We start from the raw sequence: 16,202 nt of genomic DNA, 5'->3' as shown, positions 1-16,202 counted from the left end.
AGGTTAGCATGTGGTGGCGCAGCTCCACTGAGGGCTGGCTGGAGCAGACTGTGGATAACAGTTGGGACGTTCAGAGCTGTTCATGACGTCCTTCATAGTGCTAATGCAGGTGCGATTTGGAAATATTGCTGACTATGTTTGACACCTCGCTGATCATTCACTGCCGGCCGTGGTGGTCATGCGGTTCTAGGCACTTCAGTCCTGAACCGCGTGACTGCTACAGTCGCAGGTTCGAATACTGCCTCGGGCATGGATGTGTGTGATGTCCTTAGGTTAGTTAGGTTTAAGTAGTTCTAAGTTATAGGGGACTGATGACCTCAGATGTTGAGTCCCATAGTGCTCAGAGCCATTTGAACCATTTTGATCATTCACTCACATTCGGTATTGGAGCTAATGGTGCTAAATACACGTAATAGTCTCTTTTCATATGGATGAAATAATCTGGTTAGTCATTATTGCTGCTATATTTATCACGAGAGAACAGCAACGGTATTGATATTTTTAAAAAATGGTTCAAATAGCTCTGAGAACTATGGAACTTAAGATCTGAGGTCATCAGTTCCCTAGAACTTAAAACTACTCAAACCTAACTTACCTAAGGACATTACACACATCCATGCCCGAGGTAGGATTCGAACCTGCGACTGTAGCAGTCGAGCTGTTCCGGACTGAAGCGCCTAGAACCGCTTGGCCACCACGACCGGCTATTGATATTTAAAACAGGTCACATATTCTTCAGTCTCAGTTGCACAGTCTACGAAAATGTGTAACTGTAACCGGAGAATAAATCATATTTGTTTCAAATTTTATGTAGTCATCACGTTTATATGATATCAAGATAGTAAATTTAATTTTGCGACTCTTGGAAGAGCAGTCCACGCTTAAGTTGGAACGGGTTCTTTACCTTATGTTGTGACTTGTCTGCGTTAACTACCACCAGAGCAATTGCAGAGAGTGTAATACAGAAGTCTCATGTTAGCACCGTGGCGCCAGCCTCGATTCATGATCTCAATTGCTGGTTCTAATCTCGTTGGATTACCGATGTGTAATTCTTCACTTTTTTCTTTATATTTTCAGCTAGCCACAATGGAGTTCAGTAACAAAATCTGAAGAAAACATTTGTATTGTTCTAACTAACGATCAGCCAATTTTTATTTATTTTTATTGTTAACCGTCAACCTTTTACTGTGATGCTATAAACTTAATTCATTATTAGTTTATTGTTGTTACTGTCATTGTTGTTATGTCTTCACTCACAAGAACTTTCGTACCCCTGTTCTGCGATGACGCATGCGACCAGCTAGTCAGGAAGAAAGGAATAACTCTGAGTCCTCTCTAGACGTTTCCTTCTGTGAAAACACGTCAAAGGTAGACATGCATGAGGTTTCCGACAATAAAGGCCATTCGGCCGAAGACGTCTGCACACCATCTTTGCCTCAACACCACACGTACAGTGAGTTCAAATACCAGTTACCGTGCAGCAGTCTCGTGGTCTTACACCCAAATAACCGTTCTCTCTTCTGAGGTCACATGTGGTCAGCCTTACCCAGATATTCCGGATACAGTTTCGGTCTCTATAAACTGTCGCCCCATCTGAGAAACAACAGAACGATTCACATTAAGCCGTTGGGCCACATTGATTTGCCACTGTCATGGTTACTTTCTTTCTATAGCCCACGGTTGCAGAGACTCTGGTAGACATCTTCTCTGTGCCATACTGCACCGTCTGTAACTGTGTACACAACGATTGCAGATGTGGCGCTACCTGTAAAATATTGCTTCATTTTATAGGTGCTCTGACGTTATCGTTCCCATGGGTCTCTGTTGATGGGAATGCAATCTTCCGCGCAGAACACGATCGTACAAATATCTGGTTGACAGTTTGTATGATTATATCGTGAATTATGTACAGGATTTATCTGATCAGGTTTAATAAATAAATAAATAAATAAAAATAACGGTTTGTTGCTTTAATTTTGAATACCTGTGTATGTATGTCATAAAAACTGACGCATGATGCATTATGCAAGACGTTTAAATTTACGTTGAATAATTATTTATGAAAAAACAGTCCTGATCGCAAAATATCATTTATTTACAATGACCAATTTCGGAACATACAGTAGGCCATCTTCACATTGATAGCACTGTAAAGGTTATAAAAGTGCATGGTAATTAGAGAAGTGACTCTTGCTTAAAATGTACAAAGATTACACTAAAAAGGCCGGATGTTTTACCCATTTGCCGAGCTGGTAAGGTGGTGAACAGCTGAGTGTTGTCGAGACGATAACTGCTGATAATGGCTTTGCTGCCACGTGTTAAATATTGCTGATAACGCGATTTTACGTCAGCCGCAGACAGTGATGTTTTACTGTACGTAAAACTATTTTCACAGAAATGGCGATGTGCTGGCCGTTTCTTGTCAAAGACGTTGCTGTAGCAAGCTCACACCAGGGCGACGTTGTATATCGCCTATTGGCGGCCGAATAGGTATGTAGATTACGCTGTTCCCATGAAGACGTTGTCCAGGTGGTCATTATTTTGGTTGAATTGGCGTTTTGATCGAAATTTTCAACGCTGTGGTTAGAGAATTAGACAACATTTACTACATTTATAATTTGTAAGTTAATCAGTACAGCAAGGGGGCTAAAACTTATTTAGGGAATTCATTAATAAATTTAATAAGAGCTGTGTGGGTATTTCAATCGTAAAATAAATACAATGCACTCTTAGTATTCGTTTTTCCTTCCTGTATCTATGTAGTACTGGTAATCGTAAAAGATAATAACATTAAACAGAGTAGTCAGGTATTTTAATTGAGTCACAAACCATAAAAATAGTCTTGTGCCTTATTCATGTCCTACATATTAATGTAATAGAAAAGTCATCATATTAAACGGACCGTCTGGCTTTTTTGGTACCACAGGCTTTTCTGTGGATCGTCACGGAGCAACAGTAAGGAATATTACACTCTCCAACAATAAAGAATTGTTCACTCTCAAAAGTGATGAGCGATAGCAGCCGCCTTCGACAAGAGGTCAGGCAGTGCAGCGTAGCTGCAGCAATCACTGTGTTAAGTATCTAATGAGCCCCAGACAGCACTGACACACCTTGCGTCCAGAGGCAGACAGTCCGCAATGCAACCTGTCGCAAATCTGTTATTTGGCGGAACTGTTATTACCAGCGTAGAAAGGTGAAATACATTGTCAGAAGGTATATTACATTGTAGCTGTATTATGATTTCATTAATGCCATCAACATCAATTAGAAAAGCTCTATAAAACGTTAAGCAGCAAGTCATCTCAAACGCAAGCCCCCATGCTCTGTCGACATGCGTTTTCCCACTAGCCCATGGCCACAACCCATACTAACTTGCTCATATTGGACACAAGACGTCCTCCAGGAAGTACCGCATCATACAGTGTTGCCAGATCGTGCAGATGGCCAGAGAATATTTAACAGTGTGACCGGGTTATTTACCCCAACTCATGATCGGCACGGGATTATGGTTTGTGGCGGCCACCTGCTGGCCGGATTTTATGTCAAAGAGTACGCATAAACGTTTTTACCACATAAACTGTTTCAAAACTATATGACCACTAATGGGAACAGTTATTTTTCGGCTTGTACTGGTTTGTAAGCTTATGTGCACAGTGTGCTGCATTGTGATATACCACTGTAATCTTACTAGGACCAGAGTCAAACAAAATCTGAGGAAAAAAAGCAAGTAGGCTGTCAAAGCAGCTGAAGATTGTGTATGGTGCACAGTGCACTGCATTAAAACCATGATTGTGCCTGAAGACGGTTGTGCTTTACTTTACAAAAATATTTCTGGTAATAAATTAGGGATGTTCAAATCCCATGAACTGTCCGTAACGTGATTAACAATGTCATTAGTATTAAAATAACAGTGTTTTTTGTAACATTTGACAAGTTGTATGCCGTTTGAGACATGCATCGCAATGGCATTACAATAAAAGGTTTAGTTGACGGTCTACTCCTTGTTGCTTCAATCAAAAGTCTACGGTTGATTGCATATGATGTCGTTCGCCATGTGTTAATGTCATCAGTAGATAAAAACGAACTGTAAATGTGTGTGGTGCAGAAAGTGGCAATTGATCCTCTGTAAGCAATGAAATACGTGAGGTTCTTCACATGAGTACCAAAAAAAATCCGTTGCATTTCAGTTACATGACAAATTACACAAATTTTAAGGTTGGCCATTAAACTAATTACTTAGGCTTTAAAATTTGGGCAGCCTTAAACTGGAACCCTCACACTGAACATGTTTTTGGCTAGGTCTGCCCGTTATTTGCAGAATAATTAGGATACAGGACAGATGTCTTAAAGAGACTGCATGCAGTACACTTGTCTGTCCACGTATGCGGTACTGCTGCGCAGTATGGGATCCTTATCAAATAGGATTGAGGTTGGTCATCGAAAAAGGTGGTTTTGTATTATCGCGAAATAGGGGAGAGAGTATCATGGACATGATACACGAGCTGGGGTAGGAATCATTAAAGGCTTTTGTCGTTGTGACGGTAACTTCTGAAGAAAATTTAATCGCTAAATATTTCTTCCGTACCCCACCTATCCACATACAGGGAAATGAATAAAATAAAAGAAATTAGAGCTTGCACGAAAAGATTTAGGTCCTTATTTTCCCACGTGCTGATGCAGAATAGGAAGTGCTTTTGTGATCGCTCAGCCAATCATTTTAAGGGTGAGCTGCATAGCAGTTTTGTAGAAGTGAATGTAGATCCAGCTGAGTAAGGGTTGAAGCTCATGGAAGTCTATAATAAGCTGTTCTCAGAAACCAGAAAGAGCAATCGTACTCGCACCAGGCTGAACTACGTATCACCACAAGTTCCCATTAAAAAAACCTTTATCTCCTATATGCAGTAATAACTATAAATCTCAGTAATCATTGTGTCTGTCTGACTTTGAACACGCCGATCTCCCAAAGTACTAGACGAATATTCATGCCGGTTTCACTAGTAGTTTCAGTGTAGCTAGGGGCACGGTATACACTATGTTTCATCAAAATCGAATCACGACATAAGATATTTATTTATATTATAAAAATGTGTGTATGTACGTAACACAACTCCTCCGAAACCACTGGACGGATTCAACCAAACTTGGTGCACATATCGCTTTTACGGTCTGAAAAGAAGAACCACTTATCAATGAAAGGGGTGGAAGCAGGGTTGAGAAAAAAATTACCGTAGGCCAAGAAGTGTACATTTAAATTTTATGCACCCAGTGTTTGAGATAGACATTACTTAGTGGCCTGAAACAAACATTACACATTTGAAACCTTCCAGAAACTTTTGCCTACCATTACTAGAACACATGATGAAAGGAGATAGGGTTATCGCATCCTAGATATTAATTTTCGTATCAGGCGTGACCTTTAGACTTGTTGCTTCTTTACTGCTATCTGTATTCGTGATACATTCTGCAGATAATTTTCACATTTACCACTGAATGTGCATGAAAAATTATATCTGTCTAGGACCCATAGGACATATACTCCTGTCCAAAATCAAAGCAACAAATGGAAATTTTGCAAAGTTGCATTTATTTTACTACAAAGCCGTATAAACTGCATACAGTAAGATAGAGACTGTGTAAATAATACAGAACGTAAACAGCGGCAACATGCATAACAATAGATAAGAAGATTCTTCAGTTTCACATTGTTACGGATTTGCACACAAATTTCGATAAGTAGTTAATGTGCTCAGTATGCCATGTGACCAGGTCTGGCCGCTATACACAGAACCGATAAGGATGGGCCATGGTGTGATTATGCCATTAGTCTCAAGTTGCTTCCGTTTCCAAGAAAACACCAACCACCTGTGCTCTATGAGGTCGAGCATTATCGTCAACCAGTACAAAGCCTGGGCTCAAAGCATATCGCAACAACCACAAGTGATGACCGAAGATACCTGACAGCAGTTTAATCGTGGCTATGCAACTGTACGATTTCATGAGGAGGTGTTGGAGTGGTCAACATAATCCCTGCCCACACATTCAGGAACCTCCACGATCTAAGTGTCTTTCCTCAGTGTTTGGAACAGAAATCGTGCTCCACATTCCCTCCAGATGCAAATCGATGGGAGACCCACTCTCTAGTCTAAATCGGGACTCATCTGTGCAAACAACATTGGCACACTGTTCCACCATCGAGGATGCATGTCTCTGAGTCCTCTCGAGACGTTTCCTTCTGTGAAAACACGTCAAAGGTAGACATGCATGAGGTCTCCGACAATAAAGATCACTTGGCCGAAGACTCTGTACACCTCCTTTCCATCGATACAACACGTACAGTGAGATCCAATATCAGTTACCGTGCGGTACTAAGGTGGTAGTCTCGTGGTATTACACCCAAATAACCGTTCACTCTTCTAGGTCACATGTGGTCGGCCCTACCCAGATATTCTGGATACAGCCTCGGTCTCTATAAACTGTCGCCCCATCTGAGAAACAACAGAACGATTCACATTAAGCCGTTGGGCCACATCGATTTGCTACTGTCATGGTTACTTTCTTTCTATAGCCCACGGTTGCAGAGACTCTGGTAGACATCTTCTCTGTGCCATACTGCACCGTCTGTAACTGTGTACACAGCGATTGCAGATGTGGAGCTACCTGTAAAATATTGCTTCGTTGTATAGGTGCTCTGACATTATCGTCCTCATGGGTCTCTGTTGATGGGAATGCCATCTTCCGTGCAGAACACGATCGTATGGACATCTGGTTGACAGATTGTATGATTATATCGTGAATTATGTACAGGATGGGGAAATAACGGTATGTTACTTTAGTTTTGAATACCAGTGTATGTATGTCATAAAAACTGACGCATGACGCATTATGCAAGACATTTAAATTAATGTTGAATAATTATTTATGAAAAAACAGTCCTGATCGCAAAATATCATTTATTTACAATGACCAATTTCGGAACATACAGTAGGCCATCTTCAGATTGATAGCACTGTAAATGTTATAAAAGTGCATGGTAATTAGAGAAGTGACTCTTGCTTAAAATGTACAAAGATTACACTAGAAAGGCTGGATGTTTTACCCATTTGCCGTGCTGGTGAGGTGGTGAACAGCTGAGTGTTGTCGAGACGATAACTGCTGATAATGGCTTTACTGCCACGTGTTAAATGGTGCTGATAACGCGATTTTACCTCAGCCGCAGACAGTGGGGTTTTACTGTACGTAAAATTATTTTCATAGAAATGGCGATGTGCTGGCCGTTTCTTGTCAAAGACGTTGCTGTAGCAAGCTCACACCAGGGCGACGTTGTATATCGCCTACTGGCGGCCGAATAGGTATGTAGATTACGCTGTTCCCATGAAGACGTTGTCCAGGTGGTCATTATTTTGGTTGAATTGGCGTTTTGATCGAAATTTTCAACGCTGTGGTTAGAGAATTAGACAACATTTACTACATTTATAATTTGTAAGTTAATCAGTACAGCAAGGGGGCTAAAACTTATTTAGGGAATTCATTAATAAATTTAATAAGAGCTGTGTGGGTATTTCAATCGTAAAATAAATACAATGCACTCTTCGTATTCGTTTTTCCTTCCTGTATCTATGTAGTACTGGTAATCGTAAAAGATAATAACATTAAACAGAGTAGTCAGGTATTTTAATTGAGTCACAAACCATAAAAATAGTCTTGTGCCTTATTCATGTCCTACATATTAATGTAATAGAAAAGTCATCATATTAAACGGACCGTCTGGCTTTTTTGGTACCACAGGCTTTTCTGTGGATCGTCACGGAGCAACAGTAAGGAATATTACACTCTCCAACAATAAAGAATTGTTCACTCTCAAAAGTGATGAGCGATAGCAGCCGCCTTCGACAAGAGGTCAGGCAGTGCAGCGTAGCTGCAGCAATCACTGTGTTAAGTATCTAATGAGCCCCAGACAGCACTGACACACCTTGCGTCCAGAGGCAGACAGTCCGCAATGCAACCTGTCGCAAATCTGTTATTTGGCGGAACTGTTATTACCAGCGTAGAAAGGTGAAATACATTGTCAGAAGGTATATTACATTGTAGCTGTATTATGATTTCATTAATGCCATCAACATAGGTATGTAGATTACGCTGTTCCCATGAAGACGTTGACCAGGTGGTCATTATTTTGGTTGAATTGGCGTTTCGATCGAAATTTTCAACATTGTGCTTAGAGAATTAGACAACATTTACTACATTTATAATTTGTAAGTTAATCAGTACAGCATGGGGGCAAAAACTTATTTAGGGAATTCATTAATAAATATAATAAGAGCTGTGTGGGTATTTCAATCGTAAAATAATTACAATACACTCTTAAGAGGCGTTTTTCCTTCCTGTATCTTTGTAGTAGTAGTAGTCGTAAAAGATAATAACATGAAACAGAGTAGTCAGGTATTTTAATTGAGTCACAAACCATAAAAATAGTCTTGTGCCTTACTCATGTCCTACATATTAATGTAATAGAAAAGTCATCATATTAAACGGATCGTCTGGCTTTTTTGGTGCCACAGGCTTTTCTGTGGAGCATCACGTAGCAGCGGGAAGGAATATTACACTCTCCAACAATAAAGAATTTTACACTCTCAAAAGAGATGAGCGATAGCAGCCGCCTTCTACAACAGGTCAAGTAGTTCAGTGTAGCTGCAGCAATCACTGTGTTAAGTAACTAATGAGCCCCGGACAGCACTGACACACCTTGCGTCCAGAGGCAGACAGTCCGCAATGCAACCTGTCGCAAATCTGTTATTTTGCGGAACTGTTATTACCAGCATAGGAAGGTGAAATACATTGTCAGAAGGTATATTACATTGTAGCTGTATCATGATTTCATTCATGACACCAACATTAATTAGAAAAGCTCTATAAAACGTTAAGCAGCAAGTCATCTCAATCGCAAGCCCCCATGCTCTGTCGGCATGCGTTTTAACACTAGCCCATGGACACAGCCCATACAAACTTGCTCATATTGGACACAAGACGTCATGCAGGAAGTGCCGCATCATACAGTGTTGCCAGATCGTGCACATGGCCAGAGAATATTTAACAGTGTGGCCGGGTTATTTACCCCAATTCATGATCGGCACTTGCTTATGGTTTGAGGCGGCCACCTGCCACTCGGATTTTATGTCAAAGAGTACACATAAACTTTTAAACCACGTGACCACCAATGGAAACAGTTCGTTATTTTTCGGTTTGTACTGGTTTGTAAGCTTATATTCACAGTGTGCTGCATTGTGATATACCACTGTAATCTTACTAGGACCAGAGTCAAACAAAATCTGAGGAAAAAAGCATGTAGACTGTCAAACGAGCTAAAGATTGTGCATAGTGCATAGTGCACTGCATTAAAACCATGATTGTGCCTGAAGACGGTTGTCCTTTACTTTACAAAAATATTTGAAGTAATAAATTAGGGATGATCATATCCCAAGAACTGTCCGTAACGTGATTGAGAATGTCATTTGTATTAAAATAACAGTATTTTTTGTAACATTTGACAAGTTATATGCCCTTTGAGACCTGCATCGAAATGGCATTAGAATAAAAGCTTTCGTCGACGGTTTACTCCTTGTTGCTTCAACCAAAAGTCTACGGTTGATTACATATGATGTTGTCGTTTGCCATGTGTTAATGTCATCAGTAGATCAAAACGAACTGTAAATGTGTGTGGTGCAGAAAGTGGCAATTGATCCTCTGTAAGCAATGAAATACGTGAGATTCTTCACATGAGTACCAAAAAAAAATCCGTTGCATTTCATTTACATGACAAATTACACAAATTTTAAGGTGGGCCATTAAACTAATTACTTAGGCTTTAAAATTTGGGCAGTCTTAAACTGGAACCCTCACACTGAACATGTTTTTGGCTAGGTCTGCCCGTTATTTGCAGAATAATTAGGATACAGGACAGATGTCTTAAAGAGACTGCATGCAGTACACTTGTCTGTCCACGTATGCAGTACTGCTGCGCAGTATGGGATCCTTATCAAATAGGATTGAGGTTGGTCATCGAAAAAGTTGGTTTTGTAGTATCGCGAAATAGGGGAGAGAGTGTCACGGACATGATACACGAGCTGGAGTAGGAATCATTAAAGGCATAAATGATATTTATTTATATTATAAAAATGTGTGTATGTATGTACCACGACTCCTCCATAACCACTGGACGGTGTAACATTACAGGACATATTGGGACATATTGAAGTATTCGATAGTGTAGACTTTAAGGGATATCAATACAGATATGCAAAATGTAAAGGGAAACTTTGGTGATGTTTAAATATTGTACTGTGTCAATATTAGGACATTTTGCACAGAAAGAACAAAAATAGAATTAATGTAAATATATATTAGTGTTAGTAACCTATTTTCATTCAATTTTGTAATTATATTTCATTTTGTAAAAGAAAGACTCACTGTTTGCTGTAGCTCTGATTCATTGTATAAATTATCAGTTTTGAGCTAAATTATTTCGTATAATATGGACAAGATACTTTTAAAAATACACCAGCTAAAGAAAGTCTGTAAAAGAACGTTTAATGCACACTTCTGGAACTTTCTATGGAGAAATTCTATATTATGATCGCAAAAATACGAAAACTTGTGAAAACTGTTTCATAACCTAATTTCGAAAGACGATTTGTATCAAGAAATATTGCTAAAAAGATTTATTTACGTTTTGAAACACGATTTAAATCATTTTACATATAAATAGTTGTTCTAAATCACTCAAGAAATACCCAGAATCAAATGTCAAGATATTTCTGAAAACATCGGTACAAATCTGGTGAAGGTTATCCAGAAGCTGGTAGAAAAATGTTATAAAATCTATTTGGAAATTATGATTGTAAGAATTTATATGTACTGATCCTTTCACTTACTTTAATCTGTACTAAAATTCTGTAATGTCTAATTTAGTTTTAAGTCGTGAATTGCTATCGTATTATAAACAAAACATTGTCAAAAAACTCTCATTGTTTGGAAAGATATTAATACACCTATGAGTTGTCAGTTGCCAGTTCGGATACGCAGTGCGGTTAGCTTGGAGAGTCAGTTGTTGAGTCTGTGAAGTCTGTCAGTTCTGTTTGTAAATAAACGTCTGTAATGAAGAATTACTTGTTGTCGTCAATGTGAACTCAAGACCTTTTGCACGAAACAGACACCTCCTAATGCAACGTTTTAATTTGATTGAGAAAGCTGGGATCGCTATAAGTGCAAACAAGTTGAAGTGGAACGTTTTAATTGGGTGTTGAGGAGCTGAAATGTTATAACGGATTGAACCAAACATGGTGCACATATCGCTTTTACTGTCTTAAAAGAAAAACCACTTATCAATCAAAGAGGTGGAAGTAGGGGTGAAAAGAAACCGTAGGCCACGACGCGTAAACATCTAATTTTATGCATTCATTGTTTGAGAAAGACATTACTTAGTGGCCTGAAACAAACCTTACACATTTCAAACCTTCAAAAAACTATTTGCACGGTATAGACTATGTTTCATCAAAATCGAATTACGACGAAAGATATTTATTTATATTATAAAAATGTGTGTATGTATGTAACACAACTCCTCCGAAACCACTGGACGGATTCAACCAAACTTGGTGCACATATCGCTTTTACTGTCTGAAAAGAAGAACCACTTATGAATCAAAGGGATGGAAGCAGGGTTGAGAAAAAAATTACCGTAGGCCACGACGCGTGAACATTTAAATTTTATGCACCCAGTGTTTGAGAAAGACATTACTTAGTGGCCTGAAACAAACCTTACACATTTCAAACCTTCAATAAACTTTTTCCTACCGTTACTAGAACACGTGATTACAGGAGAAAGGTTTATCGCTTACTAGATATTAATTTTCGTACCAGGCGCGACCTTTAGCCTTATTGCTTCTTTACTGCTAACTGTATTCGCGATACATTCTGCAGACAGTGTTCACATATACCACTGAATGTACACGAAAAATTATATCGATCTAGGACCCATAGGACATATACTCGTGTCCAAAATCAAAGCAACAAATGGAAATTTTGCAAAGTTGCGTTTATTTTGCTACGAAGCAGTATAAACATCAGACAGTAAAACAGAGACAACGTGCAGGATACAGAACATGCATAAAGATATATAAAGAGATAAAAATGTTCTTCATTTCTCCTATTTTAACGGATTTGCGCACACATTTCGACAACTGGTTAATATGCTCAGTATGTCATGTGACCAGATCTGGCCGCAATACACAGACCTGACAACGACGGGGCATGCTGTGATTATGTCACTAGTCTCTTGTTGCTTCCGTTTCCAAGAAACAAGAAAACACCAACCACCCGTGCTCTATGAGGTCAAACATTATCGTCAACCAGTACAAAGCCTGCGCCCACAGCACATCGCAACAGACATAAATGATGTCCCAAGATACGTGACAGCAGTTAACTTATGTCTATGAAACCGTACGATTTCAGGAGGAGGTGTTGGAGTGGTCAATATAATCCCTGGCACACCATTGTAGAACCTCCTCGATATGGTCTCTTCCCTCAGTGTTTGCGACCCGAATTCGTGCTCCACGTTCCCTCCCGATGCAAACCCATTGGACACCCGCTCTCTATACTAAATAGAGACTCATCTGTGCAAACAACATGGGCCCACTGTTCGACTATCCAGGTTGCATGTCTACGAGTGCACTCGAGACGTTTCCTTCTGTGAAAACACGTCAAAGTTAGACATGCATGAGGTCTCCGACAATAAAGGTCACTCGGCCGAAGACTTCTGACACCTCCTTTTCGTCGATACAACACGCACAGTGAGATGAAATACCAGTTACCGTGCAATACTAAGGTGGTCCTCTCGTGGTCTTACACCCAAATAACCGTCCTCTCTTCTGAGGTCACATGTGGTCAGCCTTACCCAGATATTCCGGATACAGTTTCGGTCTCTATAAACTGTCGCCCTATCCGAGAAACAGCAGAACGATTCACATTAAGCCGTCGGGCCGCATCGGTTTGCAACTGTCCTGCTTCCTTTCTTTCTACAGCCCGCGATTGCAGAGGGTCTGGTAGACATCTTCTCTGTGCCATACTGCACCGTCCTTTACTGTGTACGCAGCGATTGCGGATGTGAAGCTACATTGAAAATATTACGTCGTTTTATAGGTGCTCTGACGTCATCGTTCCCATGGATCTCTGTTGATGGGAATTACATCTTGCGTGCAGAACATGATCGTATGGTCATCTGGTTGACAGTTTGTATGATTATATCGTAAATTATGTACAGGACGGGGTAAAAGCTGTTTGTTACTTTAATTTTGAATACCAGTGTATGTATGTCATAAAAACTGACGCATGACGCATTATGCAAGACGTTTAAATTTACGTTGAATAATTACTTATGAAAAAACAGTCATGATCGTAAAATATCATTTATTTAAAATGACCAGTTTCGGAACATACAGTAGGCCGTCTTTAAATTGATAGCACTGTAATGGTTATAAAAGTGCATGGTAATTAGAGAAGTGACTCTTGCTTAAAATGTACAATGATTACACTAAATAGGCCTGGTGTTTTACCCATTTGCCGGAGCTGGTGAGGCGGTGAACAGCTGAGTGTTGTCGTGACGATAACTGCTGGTAGTCGCTCTACTGCTACCCGTTAAATACTGCTGATAGCGCGCCTGTTTGCTGTTTTACGTCAGTTGCAGACAGTGGGATCTTACTTGCGATAAAACTATTTTCATAGAAATGGCGATGTGCCGGCAGTTTCTTGTCAAAGACGTTGCTGTAGCAAGCTGACGCTCGGGCGATGTTGTATAGCACCTACTGGCGGCCAAAGATGTATGTAGATTACGCTATTCCCATAAATATGTTGTACAGGTGGCCACTATTTTGGTTGAATTGGCGTTTAACTCCAGATTTTCAACGTTGTACTTATAGAATTAGATAACATGTACTATAATTATAATTTGTAAGTAAATCAGTGTTGCATGAGGGCAAATTTTTTTAGATAATTAAGTAATAAATTTAGTAAGAGCTATGTAACTATTTCAATCGTAAAATAAAAACTAGGCAGTCTTCAGAGGCTTTTTTCGTTCCTTTAACATACAGTACTAGTAATCGTAAAAGATGTAGGAAATAAAATATAAAAAAGGTGACGAAAACTGATATGTTCAGTGATATAATTTAAAAGTTTGTTGTGTAAGCTTATTAAACGAAGAAACAGCAGTCCCTTCTTACATTATCTCTTTAAAAATATCGAAAGACGTCGTTTCGTGAAAATCTAATCGTTCATTTAAAAGAACTGGAGAATTATTCTTTCGGTGAATAGAAATCTCAAGAGCGTCTCAGTCAGCCTGCTAAGCTGGGTGGTAACGTGTTTGCCTCCCATGCAAGCACGCCCTGGTTCGATTCCCGGCCAGATTAGAAGATTAGAGATTTTCTCCGCTCGTGGACTGGGTGTTGCGTTGTCTTCATCATAATTTTATCCTCATCACCGGCTCGCAAGTCGCCCAATGTGGCGTCGAATGTAATAAGACTTGCACTTGGCGGCCGAACTCTCCCGAATAGGGCCTCCCGGCCAACGATGCCATACGCTCATTTCCATCTCAAGCTACTGAAGTGTGTTCATGGGTAACTGTTTGGGACTTGTTTGTAACATTTAACGGCAGTTGGTGATGTCACCTTCTGTATGCTCCTCATTTATAGAGTGTTGTCCAAACATCGATTTATTTCGTGTGAATCTTGACGTATGTTCGTTAAAATGCGCTTTAAAATTATGTCCAGTCTGTCCAATGTATGTTTCTTTCGAAATAACTTCAGGTCAATTTATTTACGCTTGAGCGAGAAAAATGTTCATTGGCACTTTCAATTGAGTGTATTAATTTATTTAGAAGGGTGTTTATGGGTAAAGAGCCAATAGAGAGGTCGGTATTCTTGAAAAGTCTGTTAATTGCACTGCAAACCTTTCCCATATATAGCATGTTAGAGGACATTTGTTTTGATGGTAATTTATGGTTTTTCGATTTCACTTTCTGAAATAGGGAAACAACGATTTTGGAATCATAGTTATTACTTTTTATTTTATATATTTTTATTTTATTTCTTAAATCTACTACAAATACTGATTCTGTATGCTACAGGCAGAAAAACTACTTTTAAAAAGCCGTTTATATTTATTTTACAGTGGCATAGTTAAATAGCTCTTCCTACAAATTTTAATTAATCACATAAAGGAAATGTGGCCCTCATGCTACAATGGTTTACTCTCACATTACAATTAGTGCACATATTGTCTGATTGTCCCAGTCTTTCATAAATCGCTGTATTCCCGAAGCACAACGTTGAAAATTTTGAGCGAATCGCCAATTCAACTAAAGTAACGGCCACCTGGACAACCACTCCACGGGAACAGTTTAATATACATACCACGTAAGCAGGCAACTGCGTGCTACAGTGTCGTCTTTGACAAGCAATGGCCAACACGTCGCCATTTGCATCTCCTTTAGGCACCAACGAGCACCACCAACTGACCTTCAACGTTCACACAATCTTCTGTATTAGTGCTCTCGTGTTTAAAGGTTATTTAAAGTAAAGCAATTTTGTTAATGACTTGCGCTATTTAATTAAACAGCAGCTCTTGTATAGTTATAAACATGCAACTGTACTCTTAGTTTTATACTTCATTTGCACGTCACAAATATTTTGACGTAAAGTAAGATCATATTGGCTGCAGCTGACGTAATGCAGAAAACTGACACGCCATCAATCACTATTTAATGCGCGGCAGTACAGCCAAAAGCAGAAACCCAGGCAATAATTATAGGATACATCACCCGCAGCTTCTGTCTCCACGACCTCTAACTCACCATTTATGGCTGTCCCATCCAGCTAACACAATAAAATACCTCGGACTAAATTTCGACCGACACCTAACGTGTAAAGCTTACTTACTAACCATCAAGAGAAAACCCACAATAGACTAAAACAACAGACAACAAAAAAAAGTTTTACATCACGTCGGCTCCGAGAGTTCCGGAACCTGTACAGAAAATCGGCATAGACATCAACATAAACATCATTTCCGCCCTTTTTATTGCTCATGAAACCACACATTCCATGTATTACCACCATACAGTGAGACCTTCAGAGGTGGTGTTCCAGATTGCTGTA

The 16,202-nt window shown here is 39.5% G+C and overlaps 1 protein-coding gene across 1 annotated transcript in view; it reads right to left on the bottom strand.

Moving 5' to 3' along the window:
- The window catches only part of LOC126281967 (nose resistant to fluoxetine protein 6-like), a 381,389-nt gene extending 367,697 nt beyond the window's left edge, over window positions 1-13,692 (bottom strand). The window contains exon 1 of the mRNA XM_049981343.1: window positions 13,608-13,692. The gene's annotated coding sequence lies outside the window, so the exon portion shown is untranslated. The remainder of the gene's footprint in view (window positions 1-13,607) is intronic.
- Between the last annotated feature and the right edge of the window lie 2,510 nt (window positions 13,693-16,202).

This window comes from Schistocerca gregaria, chromosome 7, assembly GCF_023897955.1.
Source record: "Schistocerca gregaria isolate iqSchGreg1 chromosome 7, iqSchGreg1.2, whole genome shotgun sequence".
NCBI classification, from domain to species: Eukaryota; Metazoa; Arthropoda; class Insecta; order Orthoptera; family Acrididae; genus Schistocerca; species Schistocerca gregaria.
The sequence above is the reverse complement of the archived record's forward strand: the minus strand, read 5'-3'. Positions and strand labels throughout refer to the sequence as shown.